This window comes from Triticum dicoccoides, chromosome 7B (assembly GCF_002162155.2).
Source record: "Triticum dicoccoides isolate Atlit2015 ecotype Zavitan chromosome 7B, WEW_v2.0, whole genome shotgun sequence".
Lineage (NCBI taxonomy): Eukaryota > Viridiplantae > Streptophyta > Magnoliopsida > Poales > Poaceae > Triticum > Triticum dicoccoides.
Window position 1 is genome coordinate 153,477,190 of NC_041393.1, and position 10,732 is coordinate 153,487,921.

Below are 10,732 nucleotides of genomic sequence, written 5' to 3' on the forward strand. Positions count from 1 at the left end.
GTAGAGGAACCACACCAATCCATCCCGAATTTGGTGGTTAAACTCTACTGCGGTGACGATACTGTAGGGGAGGTCCTGCAGCAAAATAGCTCGATGCCGGAATGATAAAAAGCTTAACACCTCTTATTTGACTTTTTCACTATTTTAAAATAAGAAAAAGATCCAAATCTAAAATGCAAAGGTCGTCTTATTCAAAACCTCAATCATCACATCCCCTCTCTCCCACTTCACACCTCGAAACACACTGTTCTTATAGAGAGAAAGGTGCTTTCCCATCTTCTTAACCTGAAATGAAGGGGTACCCCCGGAAAGAGATCCAGTGGAGACAGCTCGGCCTGTAGCTCAGAGGATTAGAGCACGTGGCTACGAACCACGGTGTCGGGGGTTCGAATCCCTCCTCTCCCACAGCCTTCCAAAGGGGGAAGGGCCTTTACTTTCCCCCTGAGGGTAGGAAAATCATGATCGGGATAGCGGACGTAAAGCTATTGAACTTAGGTGTGCTCTTTCCTTTTGTCGAAGTGGAATCGTAGAACAGAATGTGATACAATGAGATAGAATGCAATAGAAATAGAAACAAGGATAGCAAACAGGTTACCTACTCCTAAGGGTCAAAGCAAGCCCTTTAATTCAATTATTTATTCTTACATTAAAATTCTTACATTAAAGAATGAATAAAATCTCCCCAAGTAGGATTCGAACCTATGACCAGTCAGTTAACAGCCGACCGCTCTACCACTAAGCTACTGAGGAACAAGGGGGGATTTGACCTCCTAGAGTTCAACTCCCGCTCTCAACCCATGAACAATATGAGTCCGAAGCTTCTTTCGTAACTCCCATAATTTCTTCGTAGTGGCTCCGTTCCATGCCTCATTTCATAGGGAAGCCCAAAGTGGCTCTATTTCATTCTATTTCACTTCCTAGCACTTCCTATCATTTAATATCCATCCCTTTGGTCTTATTGACATAAGAGATGTCATTTATTGTCTATCTCTTTCTATATATGGAAAGTCAAGAAATTCTCATCGAAACATCGAGAAATTGTGCATATATAAAACTCTAAAGAAAGAAAAAAAGGAGATCCATGCCATGATTTTCAAATCTTTTCTATTTAGTAGTCTAAGTTTCTTGATGAGGATAATTAATTCGGTCGTTGTGGTCGGACTCTATTATGGATTTCTGACTACATTCTCCGTAGGTCCCTCTTAGATCTTCTTTCTCCAATCTTGGATTAGGCAAGAAGGAGATATTCGCGACTACTGGCGATTTCATTAGGGGGCAGCTCATGATCTTCATATCGATCTATTATCCACCTCTGTATCTATTCTTTCTTAGCTAAACAGGTGGAAGATCTATCCAATTTGGTTATATTATATCATGGACTCGAAAAACGGATCTGAATTTGACTGAAATGCACGATCTTCACAGGTATCACTTTTCACGATACCTAAAAGGTGGAATAGCGATTTTCGAACCATTTCCTATAAGAGAATGGTTTCCATTACTTTGAGAAATGGATTCTTATATCAAACTATAGCTATTACATTAAAGAAGAAAAGAAACTAATAGAAGTCGAAGACGCGGAATGATAGTGAATAGAGAGAAAGATTCTTCTGATTTTCTTGTTTCTATCTACCATACGCCATAGAGAATTGAGAATCTTCATGTCTTTCAATTCTCGTACTCGTAATTGGAAAGTTCTGGAAGGAGACCCATCATTTTGCAATGAAAACAACATATAAAACTCTGGACAATTCCGAAATCAGGCCAAGCGTCTTAATACATATGCAAAAAAATTCATTATTGGCCCACCATTGATTAGAAGATTTAGCTTGTATGAATCGCTATTGGTTTGATACGAATAATGACAATCGTTTCAGTATGTGAAGGATACATATGTATCCACAATTCATTTAGAGTTACTTAATAGTCTATTTCTTATACCATATCTCTATCCCGTGAAATTCTCGGGCCAAAAGATGGATGCATATGCTGTGTTTCATTTTGCTAAATGATATCAATTAAATGGTGTATCAATTCCATAAATTGCATATAGCATAAATAAATCAGCAAAATTCTTTCTAATATTTTAGATAGAAGAAATGTTTCTTCTATCTAAAATATTAGAAAGAATGTACCCTTCTATCCAAATCCAATTTGCATCGATAAAATAAATCCAAATTCCAGTAGTAGATGAATAATTGCAAATTTGTGTGTGTACGAGATTAGAATAACTTCAAAATAACTGACATAATTTTGTATTTTTCCTGATCAGAAAAATACATGAAAAAGAAAGGAGGTAGAATTTTTTTTGGATTTATGGTTAAAGAAGAAAAAGAAGAAAACAGGGGTTCTGTTGAATTTCAAGTATTCAGTTTCACCAATAAGATACGGAGACTTGCTTCACATTTGGAATTACACAAAAAAGATTTTTCATCGGAAAGAGGTCTACGAAGTCTTTTGGGAAAACGTCGACGTTTGCTGGCTTATTTGGCAAAGAGAAATAGAGTACATTATAAGAAATTAATCGGTGAGTTGAATATTCGGGAGCAGTAATTTAATCGTTCAATTTTTTTTCTTATTTTATTATTTTTTTAGTAGTCTTATAGTAGTCTTAGATTTTTCATTTTGATGAGCCTCGCTTTGAGGAATTCATGGAATAATCCATTTTCATGGAATAATGAATTAAGGAAGAAAGGATATGAGTCTACCGCTTACAAGAAAAGATCTCATGATAGTCAATATGGGCCCTCAACACCCATCAATGCATGGTGTTCTTCGACTGATCGTTACTCTCGATGGTGAGGATGTTATTGATTGTGAACCCATATTAGGCTATTTACATAGAGGAATGGAAAAAATTGCGGAAAACCGAACTATTATGCAATACTTACCTTATGTAACAAGGATATAGAGAGATTATAGAAAGGGATAGGATAGTTATTTTTGCAAGAGACTTGTTGTAAATTCCTTAACTTAAGAAAGAAAAAAGAATAAAAACACAGATACATAACATAAAAAAAAGAATAAATAAGACGAGATTCGACCTCCCCCTACATATTTAATTTCTTCTCCTATACAAAAACTAGCAAGACCCACTCCATTGGTAATTCCATCAATAACACCCTTATCAAAAAACTCCGTTAGTTCGGTTAACCCTCTTATACCGAGGGTAAGGACCCTAGTATAGAAAATATCTATATAACCACGATTATATGACCAACTGTATATTTTTTTACTTGATCTAAAAATTCTTTTTTAGGATTTCCTTTGTAAAAAAAGTTTATTAAATCCAAATTTTGAAAAAAAGAATAAGCAGATCCATAGAAGATATATGCTATGAATAAACCAAAGATAGCTAGACTTACAGAAGAAATTGCATTAGTAATAAATTCATATGAATTTACAAAAGAATTAGAACTTTCCTGAGTAAAGTTTATTGAGGGAGTTAACCACTTTGATAATATGGTTAACTCTGCTATTCCATTACCAATTCCTCCATTATCAAAAGAGATTCCTATGAATCCAATGAACAAAGTGAAAAGTAGTAATATAAGAAGAGGAAATAACATAGTATTTCCCGTTTCATGCGGATAGGCAAAAGTGTTTTTAGCCCCAAAAGATGTAGTAAAGGATCCTATCCTATTTCTTGTATTACCTTGAATTTTTGGTATATTTTGTGAAAAAAAAGAAACTCCACTCTTCGTTGTTGATAAAACAAAATCCCTATTCACTCCTTTGGGTATCCTTTTTCCCCATATGGATATTGAATACAAGGAACTCTCTTTAGTGCTACTGTAATTTTTGAAAATGAACACGCAAATACCCATCAAATGTAAATAAATATATCCGAAACATATAAAAGGCAGTTAATCCTGCAGTAAAGGAGGCTATTATTCCAAAAAAGGGAGAATACAACCAACTATTACTAAGGATTTCATCTTTGGACCAGAAGCAAGCAAGAGGTGGAATACCACAAAGAGAAAGTGTACCCCATAAAAAAGTAGTTCTTGTGATTGGAATGTATTTTCTTAAACCGTCCATAAGAACCATGTTTTGACTTTTATCTAGTGAATATCCAACAAGAGGTTCCATTGAATGAATAACGGATCCGGATCCCAAGAACAATAAAGCTTTTGAATAAGCATGAGTGATCAAATGGAATAAAGCAGCTTGATAAGAACCTATACCTAGAGCTAACATCATATAACCAAATTGAGACATTGTAGAATAGGCTAAGCTTCTTTTAATATCTCTCTGAGCAAGAGCTAAAGTAGCTCTAAGAATAGTGTTATTGTACCTACTAAAGAAATAAAACTCATTATCAAAGGTAAAGATATGAAAAGAGGAAGAAGTCAAGCTAGAAGAAAAATTCCCGCAGCAACCATAGTTGCTGCGTGTATAAGAGCCGAAATAGGAGTGGGTCCTTCCATAGCATCGGGTAACCATACGTGAAGAGGGAATTGTGCGGATTTCGCAACTGCACCAAGGAATAATAAAAAAGCACACAAAGTAGTAAGTAAAGAGTTAACTCCATTATTAGGAATCCAGTTATTAGCTATTTTGAACAAATCCCTAAACTCTAAACTGCCTGTTATCCAAAAAAACCTAAATTTCCTAATAATAGACCAAAATCCCCTACACGATTAGTTACAAAAGCTTTTTGAAAAGCACTCGCTGCGATTGGTTGTGTAAACCAAAAGCCTATCAATAAATAAGAACACATTCCCACGAGTTCGCAAAAAAAAATTGTATCAAATTGGAGCTAGTAACCAATCCCAACATGGAAGTATTGAAAAAACTTATATAAACAAAAAATCTCAAATATCCTTCATCGTGAGACATATAACCATCAATATAAATAAGAACCAGGATTCCTACAGTAGTAATTAGTATTAACATAATAGAAGTAAGTGGGTCAATCAAGTATCCAAATTCTAAAGAAAAATCATTATTGACGGTCCAAGACCATAGATATTGATAGATCGAACTTCCATTTATTTGTTGAATAGACAGTTGAACTGAGAATACCATAGCTATACTTAAGAGTAAAACACTAGGAAAAGCCCATATGCGATGAAGATTTTTTGTTGCTGTCGGAATAAGAATAAGGCAAATCCCATTGACATAATACCTGGAAGTGGGAGAAGAGGGATTACCCATGCATATTGATATGTATGTTCCATAAGAAAAGAAATTGCAATTTTTACTTCAATTTTTCTATAAAGTTGTTTCCGATTCACCAAACCAATTCTTATCTCTTTCTGAAAGAATAAATAAAAAGAATAAGAAAAAAATACTTAAATTCTTAATTTTTCAAACATTTATCTCATTGAAATAATTAAAAATTAAGAATGGGTTTAGTTGGTTAAATCCAAAAGGTTAATAAAATAACTAGGTAACGAAGTTATTTTATTACCTAAATAAAGATATTTATAAAAATAATAATAAAAAGTTGAATCATTTTACTTTCTATTCATAATTCATTTTTATATTTCTTTAAAACAAAGATGAAACAGCTCTCTTGTTCCATAATTAACTGATTGAGTGAATTCCAATGAAAACCTATGTTTATAAGAAATTATCGAATAGTCCTTACTTCATATAGAACTAAAATCCTAATGACTATAAATTACCTAAGTTTTAGAATGTCTTGTTTAAGAGACTCAGTATTTTTTGTTTTGATTGGAATTCCTTTCCTTTATGGAATACCATTCTGAACTTAATTAACTATTTTCATTTTCCCTTCTTTTTATCCCCCCGTCTTATCTTATATGGGGGATAGGCTTCCATACCATATATCTATATATGGAGTATACTTGATATATAAATAGATATAAATAGATTCAAATGAGAAACCCTTCTATATATTCTATATTATTAAAAAACAAGAATAAAATATATAAAGAAAAAATGTTAAAAAATTCTTGTTGTCTTATCCCCATTAGACAAAATGAAGTAAAAAATAATTCAAAATTTAAGTATCTTTCAGTATCTAAGTATAAATACTAATAAAAAGAATAAATAAGGATTGATTTGTAGCAATAGATGTCTTTCACATACAACTAGAAAAAAGTAATTTCCTTTTTGAATGGCAGTTCCAAAAAAACGTACTTCAATGTCAAAAAAGCGTATTCGTAAAAATATTTGGAAGAAAAAGACTTATTTTTCCATAGTACAATCTTATTCTTTAGTAAAATCAAGATCATTTTCGAGCGGTAATGAGCATCCAAAACCAAAGGGTTTTTCTGGGCAACAAACAAATAATAAGATTTTTGAATAATATGAATTGACTTATCAAAAAAGAATTCCAATTATTTAATAATTTTGATTCTTCTTTGAATGTAATTTTATGTGTCGAATTACTCGGTACAATATTCTTAGAACAAAAAACCCCTCTTATGTATACAAGAAAAAAAAGTTTTGGTTGGTATACTATGTGCTAAGTATTCTTTTCCTATCAATGAACTTTTCATAATTTTCATAATAGAATCCTCATATTTTATTATGAAAATTATGAAAAGTGGAGTATTCTTACAATAAGACTTACAACTTCTACCTATCTTCTCCAAAATCATAAGGTTAGTAAATCTTATTAATAAGAGCATAAAGACTTTCATTCTAGAAATTTTGAAAAAATCCAAAAAGCCTTTTCTATTTATCCATTTTAATTTCATCATTAAATAGAAACCCTTTTTGGATTTTTTTTTCATTGTATTGAAAGAATTTTCAAAATGTAAATGAGAAATTAATTAGAAAAAATTAGTTCTATAATTGCAAGTTAGGAAAAAGAAGTTCCAACTCTTTCAACAATGTTTGTGTTTCTATTGGGCAAAGCAAGAGTTTATTGTAAAAAGAATGGAAACGATACTTCCAAACGAAGTCTATTTTAATGAAAACTCTAATGTTCCTAAATTTTATGGACTTTCCCAATATCGACGATTCCCAAGATAATAGCTATTATTCTTTTAAGTTACCTATTATTTGAAGTTTGCTGCCATGGTGAAATTGGTAGACACGCTGCTCTTAGGAAGCAGTGCTCAAGCATCTCGGTTCGAATCCGAGTGGCGGCATTCTTGAAAAAGAATACAATAGATTAGAAATCAATTCAAAATTTACAATTTTGTAATGGGACCTTCCCCTTATGCTATTTGTAACTTTAGAACATATACTAACTCATATCTCTTTCTCAACGATTTCAATTGTGATTACAATTCATTTGATAACATTATTAGTTCGTGAACTTGGAGGATTACGTGATTCGTCAGAAAAAGGAATGATAGTTACTTTTTTCTCTATAACAGGATTCTTAGTTTCTCGTTGGGCTTCCTCGGGACATTTTCCATTAAGTAATTTATATGAGTCATTGATCTTCCTTTCATGGGCCCTGTATATTCTTCATACCCTTCCTAAAATATAGAACTCTAAAAATGATTTAGGCACAATAACTACGCCAAGTACTATTTTAACGCAAGGCTTTGCCACATCGGGTCTTTTAACTAAAATGCATCAATCCACGATACTAGTACCTGCTCTACAATCTCAGTGGTTAATCATGCATGTCAGTATGATGTTATTAAGCTATGCAACTCTTTTGTGCGGATCCTTATTATCTGTCACTATTCTAATCATTAGATTTCGAAATAATTTCCATTTCTTTTCTAAAAAGAAAAAATGTTTTAAATAAAACATTTCTCTTTAGTGATATTAAATATTTTTATGCAAAAAGAAGTGCTTTAAAAAGAACCTCTGTCCCTTCATTTCCAAATTATTACAAATATCAATTAACAGAGCGTTTGGATTCTTGGAGTTATCGTGTCATTAGCCTAGGATTTACCCTTTTGACTGTAGGTATTCTTTGTGGAGCAGTATGGGCTAATGAGGCCTGGGGAACCTATTGGAATTGGGATCCTAAGGAAACTTGGGCATTTATTACTTGGACCATATTCGCAATTTATTTACATAGTAGAACAAATCCAAATTGGAAGGGTACAAATTCTGCACTTATAGCTTCGATAGGATTTCTTATAATTTGGATTTGTTATTTTGGTATAAATCTATTAGGAATAGGCTTACATAGTTATGGTCCGTTTATATTAACACCTAAATGATTACATAAAATAAAACCTTCATGAAATGAAGGTTTTTACATTTATGTTTTATTTGAGAACCCCTTGAACGCCTTCTCAAAGGGTTCTCAAAAATTCGAGATAGATCTAATTATACCTTTTTACTTATTTCTGCATTAATAGAGCAGACGAGTAAAAAAACAAACCTATTTAGGATAATAATTGGATAAGAGAGCCTCTACCCTGTCAACGGATAGGGAGAGAACAAAATCTGGATAAATACCAATTCCTATTACTGGTAAAAAGATACAGATTAAAATAAAGAGTTCTCGTGGTCTAGAATCCACAAAATTTGCGTTTGGAACATTAAATAGCTTGTATCCATAGAACATCTGGCGTAACATAGATAATAAATAAATAGGAGTTAATATCATTCCAATTGCCATTACAAAAGTAATTAGTGTTTTTGGCATTAACAGAAATTTTGGACTAGTAATTAGTCCAAAAAATACTACTAATTCTGCGACAAAACCACTCATTCCTGGTAAGGCAAGAGAAGCCATTGAAAAGCTACTAAACATGGTAAAAATTTTAGGCATTGGGATAGATATTCCCCCCAGTTCTTTGAGATAAACAAGACACATTCTATCAGAAGCGGTTCCTGCCAAGAAAAAAAGTGTAGCACCAATAAATCCATGGGATAATATTTGTAAAATAGGTCCATTAAGTCCAATGTTGGTTATGGAACCAATTCCTATAATTATGAAACCCATGTGAGATACAGAGGAATAAGCTATTCTTTTTTTTTGAAATTTCGTTGACCAAGAGAACTTGAAGATGCATAGGTTATTTGGATCGCTCCTATTATTACTAACCAGGGCGAAAATAGATAATGAGCATGAGGTAACAATTCCATGTTGATCCGAATCAATCCATATGCTCCCATCTTTAATAATATTCCCGCTAAAAGCATACATGTACTATAATGTGCTTCCCCATGGGTATCTGGTAACCACGTATGTAGGGGTATAATCAGAAATTTGACAGCATAAGCAATAAGGAAGCCAAAATATAAAAGTATTTCCAAGGTTGCAGGGTATGATGATTAATTCATCTTTCCAAATCTAATCCTGGTTCGTTGGCACCATATAAGCCCATACCCAGAACTCCGATTAAGAAAAAAATGGAATCGCATGCAGTATACAAAATAAACTTTGTAGCTGAATATAGACGCCTCTTCCCCCCCCCCCCACATGGATAAAAGTAAGTAAACAGGAATTAATTCTAACTCCCACATGATAAAAAAAGTAAAAGGTCTCGCGAAGAAAATAATCCTATTTGACTACTATACATTGCGAGCATCAGGAAATAGAATAATCGCGAATTCTGTGTAATTGGCCAAGCTGCTAAAGTAGCTAAAGTAGTGATAAATCCTGTCAATAAAATAGATCCTAATGAAAGTCCATCGATTCCCAATCTCCAGTGGAAATCAAAGACATCTATCCATTTATAATCCTCCTTTAATTGGATTAAGGGATCCTCCAGTTGGAAATGATAACAGAACGCATAAGTCATTAGAAGGAATTCTAGTAAACAAATAGATATAGTATACCACCTAACGACTTTGTTTCCCTTATGAGGTAAAAAGAAAATTAATGAACCTGCAAATATCGGCAAAACAACAAGTATTGTTAAACAAGGAAAATAACTCATGATAAAGTGATAAATACAAGATACGTTTTGACCAGAAAAGCCCGTGCTCGATTATTTCGAGCACAGGCTTCTTCGGTAAAGAGAAATCAGACGATTCGATTGAAGTTTTTTGTAACGTATCAATAAGATAGAGCCATGCTACGTGTTGTTTCAGGCCCTAAATAAACGCGGACACTTAAAAAATCTGTCGGGCACGCAGATTCACATCTCTTACAACCCACACAATCTTTGGTTCTCGGTGCGGAAGAAATTTGCTTGGCTTTACATCCATCCCAGGGTATCATTTATAATACATCTGTTGGACAAGCTCGTACACATTGAGTGCATCCTATACATGTATCGTAATTTTTTACGGAATGTGACATTGGATCTATAAATTTTTCTTTTCAACATAAAATTTTTCGATCTGGTAAAAATGAAATTAGTACTATAATGAGTTATATGTATTGTAGACACCAGACGAAGCAATGGTTTATCCAAACTTCAAAAATAAAAATCTATTTTTTAATCTTTTTGTGAGAAAGCGTGAAGAGAGCCAAGAGACTTTAATTTTGGATTTCAACAATAAGAAATAAGAAAGAATTTTATGAATTGTATAGACGAATTCGAATTAGCCAATAAATTGGCTATCGTCTTTTCAATATAAATTATTGCAATATTAAAATTGCAATATCAATGAATTACAAATACAAAAATTCATTTAAGTGAAAAAGAATACTATGCAATAATCTACTAAAAAATGGATATTCTCAAATAATACTAAGAAAATAGTATTGATTTCTATATTATTTTAATATGTGCGCCTTTATTTAGAGGATTCTATGTCTAATTATTCAAAAGTCTAATTATTCAATAAATTAGATTGATTGATACGAGTGGATTTCCTATTACGATGGATGGAAGAAAGAATGGATAGTCCAATAGCGGCTTCAGCAGCCGCAAGGGCTATAACA

The 10,732-nt window shown here is 32.8% G+C and overlaps 1 long non-coding RNA gene and 1 other non-coding gene across 2 annotated transcripts; both read right to left on the reverse strand.

Annotated features, from left to right (window-relative positions):
• Positions 1 to 495: 495 nt before the first annotated feature.
• LOC119336494 lies at positions 496 to 10,407 on the reverse strand. Its single transcript, XR_005162576.1, has 3 exons — positions 9,896 to 10,407; positions 1,415 to 1,417; positions 496 to 507 (listed from the first exon to the last, which is right to left on the reverse strand). It is a non-coding gene; the product is annotated as an uncharacterized LOC119336494 (long non-coding RNA).
• On the reverse strand, positions 679 to 750 carry TRNAN-GUU. Its single transcript has one exon. It is a non-coding gene; the product is annotated as a tRNA-Asn (tRNA).
• Positions 10,408 to 10,732: the final 325 nt, after the last annotated feature.